The following is a 15953-nucleotide window of genomic DNA, read 5'->3' on the forward strand; positions in this document are numbered from 1 at the left end:
TGGAAAGCTCAAAGCCAGTAATGCTAAGGTTTATGAAGTGCTAACAATCTAACATTGCTGTCAGTGTAAGCTTTCTCCTGGAAAAGTTGTTAAACCTGTTGCTGTGAAAGGCTGAGGTGTTTACTACATTACACTGCAACATCCACTCATTTTAACGCTAACTGTGTATTACAGAATAGATGAACATACGTTGGTGGGCGCTTTCTTCTGTGTAAAACATAATGAGTGAAACACACAGTGGAACTTATTTCTCACTTCCAGCATTTAAGGTTATCCCAGCACACATGTGGGCCCAAGTCCCACTGTAAAGTTTAATAATAAGCTAATAATGATTTAAGTGCTTCACAGTTCAAATAAAAGCCACACAATGAAGATAAGTACATATGTTCACACATACAGACACAAAATCAGCCATACGGTAAGAGATTCATTCCAACATTAACACAAATGTGCCAACTCTGGCACTAAATAAAGGTGCAAAGATTAAGGAAATGCTAACCTATAAAATGAGTTTTTAGCAGTCGTTTAAAACAAATAACAGAGTGAGCTGACCTGATCGACTGACGAAGGCCACAATAACCTCTGATGGTTTTAAGATCAGAGCGAGGGACAATCATGAGACCCCGGTTACACATTTGGCCCTGTCATGTGGGGGAGCCCATAGCGTGGACTGACTGTGGGCTGGACTCACAGTTTGGAGCATTGTAGGCGTGCAGGCCCCGCTGGGGCCCCACAGTATGGTGCACATATGTACCCCACATTTCGTGCTGGTACTGTGGCCAGCAGTGGCCTGCCCACTCAAGCCCCAAGAGTGGGCCAGACTGTTACTTATAGTAATGTTTTATTATTTGCAAAAGTTTGAAATATCAGCACAACATTAAAACATTTTTGTGAAGCGTAACTGCATGTTCTTTTTGTTTTGCAGCTCCATTTGCTTCTTTCTGTCTTATTTTTTTTTTTACCTTAGCAGCATCATAGGTTGGGTACAGTCAGAAATGTGTGACAGTAGCCCTGTAGTCATCAACTCATAAAATAGAGCCGGTATGGTAAAACATACTGGAAGCATTAAACAGACTAATCCACGCCTCGATGTATCAAAGTCCGCACACCAGCTGTGTCTTCACACACATCATTGCAACCAATGTCAGATCATACCACCATCCTATTTTGCAGAACTGAGGCACATTCGTTGATAAAAAGAGCAGCACTACTCCTGTTATTTTTCTCACACATGTAAAATGATGCTAAATGATGCAAATAACAGGTGATGCTCTTAAAAGATCAATGTGGAGTAACAATAAACACACTGACAGTGCTATAACATTAAAATATCTAAATAGCAACCTTCAATTAAATACGGTTAATTATAAAAACGACTGAAGGAAGTATAATCACAACTGGGTTTATTTTTTATGTTGCTAGGTTTATGTTGACATAATGAGAAAACATTGCCAAATTATGTATTTGTATATTTCAATTAAATTTAATTTTATTTATACAGTGCCAAATCAGAACAGTCGCCTCAAGGCACTTTATATTGTAAGGTAGACCCTACAATAATACATACAGAGAATAACCCAAAAATCATGTGACGCCATATGAGCAGGCACTTTGGCGACAGTGGGGAGGAATAACTCCCTTTTAACAGGAAGAAACATCTGGTAGAACCAGGCTCAGGAAGGGATGGCCATCAGGCTTGGATCAGCTGACCTGTGCTGCTGCTGTCTGTGGAGTTACACAGCTCAGTTCAATAAGATAGATATAATGGCTGTTTTCCAACCCCTGTATAAAGTCAGTAGAAAGGCAGAATTGTGTTAGTGAATCTAATCAGTATCATCATTTTTAATTCAAACTGATGTTTGCAACTCTCGATGTAACCAAAAACTGACCATGAACCCAGTGTGACATAAGGCTTTACTGTACCTGAAAGTACCTGAAAGTTACACTTAAGTACAGCTAAGAATTCGTACTTTGCCACTTCTGACATCTGCAAGAGGAAACTCCAAAACCTTAACTAGAAAAAAAGGAGTTTATGTTCTTAAATGCTGGATTCACATATTTGATGTTAATTTTGCAAATTTTTACTGTGTGCTAAAGGGTGTGGCTACCTCATGAGTGATTTACTATGCATTTACAGTTTTACAGTGACCCTGCATTCATAGTATTCACTTTCAAATCACTAAGCTGGCAATGGCTGACATGCTCAGGTCTGGGAGTTCACAACCAAGAGGCTACGTTGTAGTAGCTTTCTTTTATTCCAGAATTGTGACTGTAACAGAAAACGTTCTGAGAGTGACTGTACAGGCTATGCTCTGAAACATATTATACATTTTTAATAATAATGGATTGGATTTATATAGGGCTTTTCAAGGCACCCAAAGCGCTTTACAATGCCACTATTCATTCACACACTGGTGGAGGCAAGCTACAGTTGTAGCCACAACCCTGCCCTGGTGTAGACTGACAGAAGCGAGGCTGCCATATCGCACCATCGGCCCCAACACCAGTAGGCGGTAGGATAAAGTGTCTTGCCCAAGGACCCAACGACCAGGACAGAGAGCCCAGGGATCAAACTGGTGACCTTCCAATTATAGATACGCTTCCCAACCCCCTGAGCCACGGTCGCATTGTTGCTCAAATGCAACAAGGAAAACTACTTTTGTGACACGCGGATTTAGAGAAGAAGTGTTGCTCCTTGCAGTGCTGTTAAAAGTATCTGAAAAGAGCCTCATCTGACCCTGTAAGAGTAATCTCCTTCCAAAAATGCATTAATGGACTTAATGATAACAAAAAAAAAAAAGATGAGGCATTACTTTTGGTTTCAAGATTGAAAAGCTGGATGAATTAAATGTCTGAATGTGTGTACCCCTCTCAGGCTGAACACGGTGTATTTGTGCAGTCTGCGGAGCACAGTACATTCCTATTTATATATTAATATCACACACACACTTCTGCCTCTGCCAGCCCCTGAGGGACTGATGGCAGAGTTGCATCATCTCTATTGATTATTACTGTTTGTGATTTAGCGAGGGGCAAAGCGGGCAGACGCAGAGTGCACTGAGGGATGCAGTTGTCATGGGAACGTCGGCGTGCTGCAGGGCAGCATGAAAAACACTGAAGTTCTCAGTCAGGTCTGCCCGTGTGATGCCAGTCAACGCCACGGCCAGGTTTGCTCTTCGAAGGAAGAAACTTTGTTTTTTTTTCCCCTCTCCCTCTCTCTGTTCTCACAGCTTCCCTGTGTACCCAGTTGGACACTGTTTCTATGGAAACGTAGCCGTGAGACTGTACAGGATATGGCTAGAGCTCAGAAGAGGAGAGAGCTGTTTGTTCATTTAGAAAAAGAAGTTGGAATGGATGAAATCCTTCTCTGGCTGGATGCAGACCGTCATTCATTTTGAGCTGAAAGACAAAATCACACAGAGGCTCAACAAAGAATGAGTCCATGAGGGATTAGAGCTCTTCTGAGCTATCTGCTCTCTGCTGAAGGAGAAAAAAATGTATTTCTATAGATTTATTCCAGCAGCGTGCTTTTTACATTTCATTTATAACTTAAAAGGAAACAGAAAATCCATGCTCCAACAAGAATCTCAATGCCTAGTGCAGCTTAATTCCTTAAAGATTAACTGAGTGGGAAAGTGACCTCTTTTGGTTCAGAGTCTGAAGTGTCAGTGCAAACAGTGCAACGAACGTTAAGGTCATCGTGTGTCCAACACTTTTTTTTTTTTTAAGTTACTTCACTTCACAAAGCAACGTCCAAAATGTACATTTGTCTCAACTTTAACCCTTTTTAGGCCTGAGGCCTCTCATTCCATAATAGTAATGTTATTTATCATCAGTCTTTCCTTTTCTGCACAACTTCTTTAAAACTGCACTTTTTTTTAAGTCAGCCTGTCACGGTCCGGGGCAGCGGCCGTGTGGAGAGCGGAAGGAGGACTCAAAACGCAGCACTTATTCAGGTGTGAGGGTGATTTATTGATAATATCCAATATAAAGTGGGGATGGTAAAACAGAACTAAGGATGAACTAACTGGGAGAAACTACACAAAGAAATAGCAAACCTGAGTATGAAGGGAGAACAGCAGGGAGAGCACGCAGGGGATTACACCAGGTATGAACACAGACGACGCGACGAGGAGCAGAGGAAAACACACACTATAAGTACACAAAGAGACACTGGGAAATCACACACAGGTGGGAGACACAGCTGGACCTGATTAACCTGACGAGACAGGGGAACACTAACACCAGGGACCAATAGAGGGAGCACAAACCCAAAACCCAGTATCTAAAATCCCAAAACACAAACCATCCCAAAACAGCCCAAGAATAATAAAGAGAATAACAACAATAAGGAACACAAACACAAAGTCACTGAGTCATGGCCGCAGGACCATGACACAGCCACACTAAAAAAATCATAAATAAATCTCTCCAAGATGCTGACTTTAATTAATGATTGTATATGTAAATTTGTAATTTTTTCATGTGATTTTGTTTCCTAACTACATGTAAGAAGTTGAATTTAATAGGATCTGGTAGATTGGTACCAATCATATTTCCCTTAATGGTTAATTAATTGAACAAATAAATAAACAATGTTGTTGTTGTTTTTAATTGAATGACTATATTTAAATAGCATGACTGCACATAGCATTTACATTTACTCTTTGCTGTGGTATGGATTCAACAAGACTGCCACTGACTTCCACTAGAGTCTTTGCAATCTTGTCCTGTTGTCTTGATGCATTATCACGCTGGAATGAACCATCAGAAGATGATAAAGTGTGTAAACAAAGAGATGCACGTCGACAGCACCAGTCCACTGATGTGTGCCAAGGACACGTCCCCAAACATTCCAACACCAAAAGCAGCCTGGACTGTTTGCACAGGCATGAGGCAGGTTTGTTCCACAGATTCGTGCCAGTGTTGCCAAATTCTGAGCCTGCAGCCTCAGCAAAAATGGAAGCTAAATTTTTCTACTTTTCAGCTGAGCAGTTAAAGAGAGTGCCCACTTCAGGCAGGAGTGCGTCCCTGGGTCTTCGGCCCTTGTAGCCCACATGCCTCAAGGATGGACATCTTCATTTTTAGAACTGCTGTCATTTTACAGCAGTTCCAACTGCTGTAAAATGTCTTGGAGTTCCAACCAGTCGCCTCATCACCTCATCAACAAGGCATCCCTCTCTGTAGCTCAGTTTTATTTTTTTGCACCATTTTGATTTAACTTGTTGAATTATTGTGATGAAAATCCAAGAGCTCATCAGTTTCAGAAATACTCAAACCAGTCCACCAAAAATGCCACAGTCAGGAACATTGAGGGTTCTCAGCTGCATGAATGGCTAACATGGACTTTTATTATATACAGAATAGTCCATGCAGTCTTAAACTGTTTATATTTTTTGTTTGAGGTTTTGTAAAACCGTGCATTATTGTTCATATTGAGCACTGAATAAAATATAAAAAATATATTATTTTCATTTGTATCTTGATTCACCCTAATATTTCCCCCAGCTTGAAATCAAGAAAGTTTTTCTTCTTTTATTTTTCTAATTACGTTTCCTTCTTTGATGTGATTAATATGGAGAAAAATTGCCATGTCTATGTTTTCCAAAAGCGAATGTCATCTCTTAATACTTAATATTTATTCAACTCATATTTCGCGGTGTGGAAGTAATTTCAGATTCACTGTTAATTTCTTTCTCTGAAAGCGTCCTGACTGAACATGTGCAGGAGGGTGTTGTGCTGGTTAAAAGAATATTACAGGTATATTTTTAGTGTTCCTCTCTCTCCACGCTACCCATGCAGAGAGTAAAACCACTGATGAATTCTCACGAGCTCCTGCTGGCTTTTTCTTTCCCCTTTGAAGTCACACACTCCACGAAAACCACTAAACAAAAGCAGCTCAGAGACAAACTGCTGCACTGACACTCCACTGTTTGGGACCAATTAACGGTACATTTTCGATTTATTTATATTTACCGAATATATCATTATTACACGCATAAGGATCCTTGTTTTGCATGAATGTGTCTATAGTGCCTGCAATGCCCCTGCAGAATTTTAAAAGATGTTTTAAAGAATAGCATTTCTGAGATTTCATCTTCATGAGAAACTAATTAGGGGGAAACTGATAACCCTGTTTTCTAACAAATGCACAAATGCCTTTGAACGTTTAAACAATGCTAAATCTGCAGTAAAATGAAATTAGTTTTGTCTCTTTGTGAAGCCGTTATCATAAATAATTGCATATAGAACTAGAACAAAGCATGGGAACATGGGGAAACGAAAGGAACACCTGAAGCCATGTAACTTAAAGTGAGAGGATCAGGTGGCTCTGTTATGTTGTTGCAATTACTGAGATCTCAACCTGGTTAAACACCAACAAGAGATTCTGGAGTGGCGTGTCACCATCAAAACCACAATTTGGGAAATCACTTTCAAAGAATACCGTTTGTCCTTCCAGGGTGAGATAGATGATCCACTGTGGTGACCACTGAAGGGAGCGGCCAATAGAAAAACAGAAGAAGAAGAAGTCGCCCTATAAACAGTGAGGCAGGTGACTCTAATGAACTGAAGTTTATTATGTGAACCATCAAAACACTTTTAAACCGGCTCAGAGGACAACCAATCCAAAAAGACATAGTAACTGGCAGTTTTGGGTAAGTTACTTTAAATTAACTAGTTACTAGGGAAAGTAACTTTGGTTTTACTCAGAATTCTCTTGTTAATGTGTTGCTTCCGTAACTGGATACCCAGCAAGATTGCCAGTCTTCTAGCTTGCTTACTTGCCACAAGTGCACTGTGCCACCTACCAAAAGAAAGGAAAATATAATGTATATATTTCCACGAGAGAAATCCCACGCCTGGACCGCTGTTGACCGCGGCCATGAGTCTAGCCTTGTGCGCTTTTTACATCCAACACAAAAACTGCAGTCGTGGTGCTTTCGATTGTACTCAGAACTCGGATATTCTGCCTTCCGAATAGAAAGATGTAGGTAACACCAGACTGCAGATGAGCTGCATACAGGGATGGACTGGGGGAAAAAAACTGGCCCGGGCATTTTGACTAGAGACCGGCCCACCATTATTGGAAAAATCATAAAGCCTTTGAATGAAAACAAACGCTGTTGTGACAGTGATGTACACTGTTTTGATGGTATATATGCATCAATCTATCAATCGTTTGTTGTAAGATTCAGACATTTTTAAATGAGAATAAGAAAGAAAAGTATTTCTTTGTGCCCCCCTTTCCCCGTTAATGCCCTACATGCCCCCCTGGCAAAACTTTGCTAGACCCGCCTGTTGTATTGCTGATAATGTTTGCACTCCGTGCTTACTGTCCCTTGTGGTCCACCGTAGTGGCAACGGGGAGTGTTTGCTGTCATGAAAGTGGGTGTGTTTTATGTTGAAATGGACGAGCGGCAATAAAGATAATGGTGGCTCACGAAGCAGATTATGAACACGTTATTCATAAGTTTGAGACAGAATATTACATGGTGTCAGAGTAAATCGAACTAAACGCCCACCGACAGAGCGAAATGGATTCGTCGGGAGTTCCTGCACCACGGATGGACTGGGATTCAGCCAATCTTCCCGATGCCTGGCGGAGGTTCGTGCAACATGTGAAGCTAATGTTTAGCGGCCCGCTAAGCGGCAAGCCCGAGGAGACCCAGTGCAGCTATCTTCTTCTGTGGGTAGGAGAAAGAGGCAGGGACATTTATAACACATGGCAGCTGTCTGATGAAGAAGCTAAAAAGCTGACCACATATCTCGACAGGTTTGAACAGTACCTCATGCCGAAAACGAACACCATTTTCGCCAGATACAAGTTTAATGAAAGACTCCAAGGTGAAGGGGAGTCATTTGAACACTTTGTGACCGAGTTAAAGTTACTCGTCAAGCAGTGTGGCTACGTTAACAGTGATGAAATGGTCCGAGACAGGATTGTCTTTGCAACCAGTTTACCACAAGTCAGAGAAAAGCTGCTGAGCCAAGGGTCAGATTTGACTCTAGAAAAAGCCATAGACATTGCACGCTCCTATGAGATCGCACGAGAGCAATTGAAAGCCATGGTTGACCCACACACGAGCCTGCAGGGAGCAGCGCCCGCGCATGCAGTATCCGCTAAGCGCCAGAGTACGCAGCAAAAAGATAGGAGGGCACCTCATTATAATAAGATGGGAAAAGTGTGTGGAAGATGTGCACGAGCACACAGCCAGAAGGAGGAGTGTCCTGCAAAAGGGAAGAGGTGCAAAAAGTGCAATAAAATGAACCACTTTGCCAAAGCATGCCGTTCACAAGCACCACACCAACCCAACCCAGTGTACTCTATTAACCCTGACACTCCAAGCGATGAAGCGGAGCTATTCATAGATTCCATAACAAAGTGCAACGAAGGGGAGGCCGATGAACAGGCTTACGCCGACGTAGAAGTAGGCTCACTGCATCACACCGTGAGTTTTAAGCTTGACACAGGAGCCACTGCTAACGTCATCCCTGCCCGATTGTTTAAGAAGTGTTTTAAGCAGGTTAGCTTGGCACCGCCCACACGCACACTATCTGGCTATGGAGGAGAAAAACTCAACATCAAGGGCACATGCCAGTTGAAGTGCAGGTGGAAAGGCATTCACAAGATGCTGACATTTGACATAGTAGACACTGCAGCACCCCCCATCCTAGGGTTGAGAGCATGCCTGGATCTAAACCTAGTCAAGCTGGTCATGTCAGTACAGATCACAAATGTCATGGAGGAGTTTGCCGATGTGTTCGAGGGCATAGGGAAATTCCCAGGAGAATGCGACTTACACATTGACCCAGACGCCATGCCCGTTGTGTGCCCCCCCCGGAGGATCCCTTTCACACTGCGGGAACGACTGAAACGGGAGTTGGATGACATGGAGAAAAACGGCATAATCATCAAAGTAAAAGAACCCACAGAATGGGTAAACGGACTGGTGGTCGCAGAGAAGCGTACTGGGAAGCTCAGAGTATGCCTCGATCCTCGCGAATTAAACAAAGCCATCAAAAGACCTCATTACCCGCTTCCAACATTGGATGACATCACACCAAAGCTGGCAGGAGCACAGTACTTCAGTGTCATGGATGCTCGCTCAGGCTATTGGGCCATCCAACTAACCACCAAGTCATCGCTCCTCACCACCTTCAACACGACCTTTGGCAGGTACCGTTTTCTGCGCCTTCCTTTTGGGATAATATCAGCACAGGACATTTTCCAAAGGAAAATCGATGAGACGTATGAAGGGCTCAATGGAGTGGCAGCCATCGTGGATGACATCCTCGTGTTTGGCAGGACAAAGGAGGAACACGACGAGAACCTCCGTGCCATGCTTGAGCGCACACGGGAGCGAGGAGTACGTCTCAATCCAGAGAAATGTGTCATAGGCGCCACAGAAGTGAGCTACTTTGGACACAAACTCACCCGGGAGGGCATCCAGCCAGACCCAAAGAAACTGCAGGCCATAAAGGACATGCCACCTCCTGAGAATAAGAATGAGCTTGAGACAATCCTTGGAATGGCGAACTACCTGTCCAGATTCGCACCACGACTATCAGAGGTGAACGCACCGCTGCGTCAGCTGCTCAAACAAGACTCAGAGTTCATCTGGGATCAGACCCACGACAGAGTCTTCCAGCAAATGAAAGATCTCATAACCAGAGAACCAGGCCCCATACTGGCATACTACGACACGACCAAGGAGCTACGGCTACAGGTAGATGCATCAAAGTATGGTTTGGGAGCTGTGTTAATGCAGGACGGACATCCAATAGCATATGCTTCAAAGACACTGACCCTAACAGAAGTCAACTATGCACAGATCGAAAAAGAGCTCTTTGCAGTGCTGTTTGGATGCAAGCGTTTCCACACGTACATATACGGCAGGAGAGTCATCGTAGAGTCGGACCACAAGCCGTTGGAGCACATACTGAAGAAACCAATCTCTGTAGCCCCTGCTCGTCTGCAGCGCATGCTGTTACAGCTGCAGAGATACGACATAGAGATCGTGCACCGGCCCGGAAAAGACATACCTGTGGCCGACACACTGTCCAGGAAACCATTGCCCGACCAAGACAGCACGCTGAGTGAAGGCATGGAGGACCAGATCCACTCGGTGATAAACAGCCTCCCAGTAAGTGACAAAAAACTCTCAGAGATACAGGCTGCAACAGGATGCGACCCGCAGCTCACCCTGCTGAAGCAAACTGTGCAGGATGGCTGGCCCGAGGACAGAAAAAAATGCCCCAAAACCCTTTTGGACTTCTGGACTTTCAGAGATGAAATTTCACACTCCCATGGCATCATCTTCAAAGGTGACAAAATTATAGTGCCAACAGCCCTAAGAAACAACATGCCGGAGAGAATCCACACTGGGCACATGGGGATTGAGAGGAGTAAGCAGAGAGCAAGGGACGCCCTCTTCTGGCCAGGCATGGGCAAGGACATAGCTGCCACGGTGGAAAACTGTTCCATATGTCAGGAGAGGCGCGCGGCGAATCCCAAAGAACCTCTCATCCCACACCAGATCCCTGAGAGGCCATGGCAGGCAGTGGCCTCAGATCTCTTCACATGGCGTGGACGGGACTACTTGGTAGTTGTGGACTACTACAGCCGCTACTTTGAGGTCGAAAGGCTATTCTCTACCACTGCAGGGTCCGTCATCAAAAAGCTCAAGGCCATATTCGACAGACATGGTATACCAGAGACGCTTATCTCAGATAACGGCCCACAATACAGCTCTCGAGAGTTCAAGGATTTTGCAGTCACATGGGACTTTGTCCACACGACCTCAAGTCCTTTGTACCCGCAAAGCAACGGCCTTGCCGAAAGAACAGTCAAGACGGCCAAATCAGTTCTGGATAAAGCTCATGCTCAGGGAGTAGATCCCTACCTGTCCCTATTGGAGCAAAGGAACACGCCAGTCGACAGCTTCAGGTCACCCGCGCAGCTCCTCATGAGTCGACGTCTACGCTCAGTGCTTCCTGTTACCGGATGCCACCTGGTACCTCGCATCATAAGCCCGACGGTTGTGCAAAAAACACGGATGGAAAGACAAGAGCATCAGAGGCGTTACTACAATCGCAGCGCCACACCACTACCGAGGCTGCAGCAGGGGGACCACATTCGCTTTCAGCACGAGTCCGGAGCCTGGAAACCGGCTGTCATCATCCGACCTGCAGAGACTGCCCGCTCTTTCGTGATCCGCACTGGCGAGGGACAGACTATACGGCGTAACCGACGGCACCTGAGAGGCGCCAAGGCGTCACCGGCACCTTCAGCACCAACATCCGATCTGGTAACCCAGCCAGATAGTGCGGCTCAACAACAAGCAGAGCCCCTGTCACTATCTAGAGACACTACAACACCAACCATGGACACTAGCCCTGCACTGACCACCAGATCAGGACGAGTGGTCAAACCGAGGGTTATTCTTGACCTGTGATGTAAAGGGTGTAGGCGGATCGCTGCCCTAACAAAAAACAAAAAGGAAACATGTCAAATGTCCATGTACTAATGAGTGCATATCCCACATCGCATTGTTGTTGTTAGTTTAGGCCGCAGTAATTTTACACATGGCAATGTTGAAAAACTGTTCCTTATCCTCAGGTTCGGGATGTTCTATTTTGAAATGTATACCAGCTGTGTCACTGGTGGGCATCTAAAAAAAAAGGGAGATGTTGTATTGCTGATAATGTTTGCACTCCGTGCTTACTGTCCCTTGTGGTCCACCGTAGTGGCAACGGGGAGTGTTTGCTGTCACGAAAGTGGGTGTGTTTTATGTTGAAATGGACGAGCGGCAATAAAGATAATGGTGGCTCACGAAGCAGATTATGAACACGTTATTCATAAGTTTGAGACAGAATATTACACCGCCCCTGCACAGTTACCAGCTGTCAGCTACACAAAAAAGGATCCTGGTGTTATTTGTCTCTCAGAAACAGTTCATAACTTCCCTTCAACTCATTAATGTCACCTAAAAGGTAAACCTGTTTCTCCATCACCTGTTCAGCTCTGATGATTCAGTAAGGACATCTCCTGGTTTCATCTTCCTATTTCCCTCTCACCAGGATATCCAAACTGATATCATGACCAGCAGCTTTTACAGCTGTAGCTCCAGCAAACATCAGCTGGTACTAGAAAGTAATATTAAATAAATTCTAACAACAGCTGATCAAGCTTAAACGTGCTGCTGTTGTTTAGCGCGACATCCGCTGGTTTCTTCTTTCTGGCACAAAGTGGACGATAAACAAACCAGAGAAAAGCCGATCAGCTGATCATTGATCAGTTTCAGGAGAGGGAGGGGTAGAGAATGAGAGAAGAAGAGGCAACTGTGCAGCAAAGTCACAGAATAAATCCAGCTTTGTGTCTTTTTCATTGTAGCTGAAGTCCGGGACAAACTGTGTTCCTTTTCACCTCAATACGAAACGCGTGATATTTTCTCTGAATACCAGACAATTCCGTTTTTTATGGGGCGGTTGGCAACTCTAATAACTAACCTTACGAACACAATAAAGTTCAACATCAGTAAAATCATAGCACCCACTCTGTCATGCTAGCTAGTATGCAGTATGAAAAAGTCAGCATAACAAAGATAAACTCCAACTAAACTTGCTTTACTTCTTACCTGAAGTTCAGTTCACCTGACACTCCAACTGGTGGCTCCTCCTCCTGCGTCCCCTTTCCCTCATCCACCTGCTGGCCTCCACCACTTGCTAATGTTACTGAATCTGTGGACGCTCCACGATAGCCACCACAAGAAGTAACGGATAACAACCCTATCTAAATCCCAGTAACGATTAATGCGTTCCTGATTTTGGCATAATAACTAGTTACCGTGCTCGTTACCACAATAATAACGTAGTTACTGTAACGTGTTACTTAATAACACGTTCGTCCCAACACTGGTAACTGGTATCCCCAGAATTGTGACTGTCACTGGAAATGTTCTGAGAGTGTAATACACAATGATAAATAAACAGGAATAAAATGCACTTTTGCTTTTTTAATTTACAAGTTCAGAAAGTGATGGATCACTTCAACTGTCTGACAGGAAATAAAATACTGTGACAAATGCTTCAAAAACAAAAGTGAAGAAACTTTTTCTTTCTTTCTGCTACATTGATTTGAAAAAAAAAAAAATAATTGTGTTGGAAGCAGGTAAAATTACCCTTGAAGTGTACGAAATGAACCAAGAAAATCTCTTCTCCGAGTTGTCCCCTTTCTTTTCTTTCCACTCGCTGAGATTCCCACCGAGTCGTTATCTCTGAATGTTTTTATGTGACAAACTAAAAACCTGGGGATAGATCATTGTCTTCTTGGTGTCGGCTAAAAACTTGTGTTTCAAGAAAAGAGGAAGAAAAATGTGAAGGCAGGGAAGAGATTTATAAAGCTCTAGTTAGAGGAAGGATATGTTTAGGTTCAGAGTTTTGCAGGAGGATGCTCTGGGGGCTTTTTCAATGATAAATGGTTCTACAGGGGTGCTGTGTGTAGTTTCAGCGAACAAGAAGTACTGTTTGCTGAATTGCTAAGATGCTTTGTTAATAGCTGTGTGTTTCCCTGAGGGTGAGGGGGGCAGATCTGGGGGTTGAATGGATTTTATGTACGTAGTGGAATGCTGAGTCTGACTGGTATCAACTAGCAGCATCCTCTCTTGAATATGGCAAAATCTTTATTTTCTCTTTTAGGTGAAATTCCAAGGTAAAACCATTACAGCAACAATGATAAAAATAATGAACAAATAATATAACATTAGCTTTATGTTTAAGTAAACAAAGGACTTAATATAATTTGCATAAAACTCAAGCTTATACTGTAATCCTTACACAGGGGGACCACTTAAAGCACTGGGACAGTTTGGAGACCTCCAGACTTCTCTACTGTATATATCTAATACAGAAAAGCATAAAAACCCTCATTGTGTAGGTTAATCTCAGTGATGGAACTGTGTTTTCTTTATTTGTTCATGTGAAATATAAGGCATTAAAGAGAGGATTGTGATGTGATATCATCATATCATTCATGTGAATTTGATGATATGATTACTTTTGAAGATTATATCACAACACAGACATAACACACTGATAAAAATGAGCTCCACTATGACGTTACGTAAATAAATAGATTAAAAAAACAAAAAAAAAAAAACTTTGAGTATATTTAATGTCAAATTTCCAGCAAACTATTTCTGGACAAATAACAAAATTTAAGTTCAAGTTTCTGTCTGGCCCTGCTCCTTTTTGCAGACATGAATGATTTCAATAGATGAATCCATCCCTGCCAACGTCTGTGGTCATGGACACCTGTAGTGCACTTCACATTTTTTGGAAAGAAAACCCTGAAGACTCAATGGATGAATTATGGGATAAAAATAAAGAAATCTGCCTGCTGTTTCTTGTACCACCATTTCTGTGGAGGAAGCAGAAAATCAGAGAATGAGCAGCGATAGCAATTCAGACAAAATAAAATAAAATAAAAACATAAAAAGGAGGGAATAAAAACCCTCAGCTGTGTCAAAAAAAAACTACTTTTTTTGATAGTTGCCAAGCAGCTTTAATGGCAATGAAAGGCGGCAGCTCCTTTTAGCTGATTAGTGTATTAATTGTTTGATAGGTGTGTTTGTCAGCAGCTAATCCCCTGTGTTTATAACAAAGCATGGATCCTAATTAGCGCCGGGTAATCACACAACAACACACTTATTCAATCAATCAAAGACTACAGAAGATATGAAGTAAAGGTGGGCTTAACACTGAAACTGAGAATTAAACACATTACACAGTCCTCTGTTCACCTTTGGAGATATTCTTCCTTTATACATTCTTACTGGATCTTAGTGAATTCTTCATTCTTGCATGCTATGTAGCACCCGACAAATGTAGCTAGTAATCAAATAAGATAAAAAGGAGCGTTGTAGTACTATGGGCTGGGCCCTGGGTTCTTTAATTTAGTGGCTTGCTGTACTAACGTGTAATAATGATGAAGTAATCCTCTTAGGAGACAATGTTTAAGGAAGTGCAAATAATAATAATAATAAAAATAATAATAATAATAACTTTATTTATAAAGCGCTTTCAAACAAAGTGCTGTACAGCTATTTAAAACTAAAAAGATTTTAAAAAAAGATAAAAGCGATACATAGCAATACAGGTAAAAGACACAATACAAGTTAAAAACAGTAAAAATTTAAAAACTAAAAGCCATAGAATTAAGACTTATAAGATAAGGTGAACAAATGTGTCTTCAGCTTAGTTTTAAAAACCTCCACAGAGCATGCCTGCCTAACAGCTTGAGGGAGGTTGTTCCACAGAAACGGGGCACGAAAAGAAAAAGCACGCTCTCCAATTGTCTTTTTTCTGGCTCTAGGAACCTTTAAAAGGCCAGAGTCCTGAGATCGGAGAGCACGGGATGGAACGTAAAGATGTAAAAGGTCGGAGAGGTATGAAGGTGCCAGTCCGTTTAAAGCCTTGTAGGTGAGCAGCAGGACCTTAAAATCTGCTCGAACCTGACAAGGTAGCCAATGCAGAGATCTCAGAACAGGGCTAATGTGCTCAAATTTGCCAGTTCTTGTTAAAATGCGAGCAGCTGCATTTTGCACCATCTGTAGACTTCTAAAACTTTTCTTTGGTAGCCCAGAAAGAAGAGCATTACAATAATCAATACGTGAGGACACAAATGCATGGACAAGAACCTCTGCAGTGTCGCTTGACAAAACTTGTCTGATTCTGGCTATGTTCCTCAAATGATAAAAGGCGGTCTTTGTTATCTCTTTTACATGACTCTCGAAAGAGAGCACCATGTCAAACCACACGCCCAAGTTTTTTACCTTGTCCCTAAAATTTATGACACTGTCATCAATTCTCAAGATGAAATTTTGGGACAAGTGCTGAAATTTGTGTGGCCCAATGACCATCAACTCTGTTTTATCAGTATTTAGGAGCAAGAA

The sequence above is a fragment of the Aulonocara sp. 'chitande type north' Nkhata Bay genome, linkage group LG2, assembly GCF_057382095.1.
Source record: "Aulonocara sp. 'chitande type north' Nkhata Bay isolate Kocher_YH1m ecotype deep benthic linkage group LG2, A_spYH_male_GT1.1, whole genome shotgun sequence".
Classification (NCBI taxonomy): Eukaryota; Metazoa; Chordata; class Actinopteri; order Cichliformes; family Cichlidae; genus Aulonocara; species Aulonocara sp. 'chitande type north' Nkhata Bay.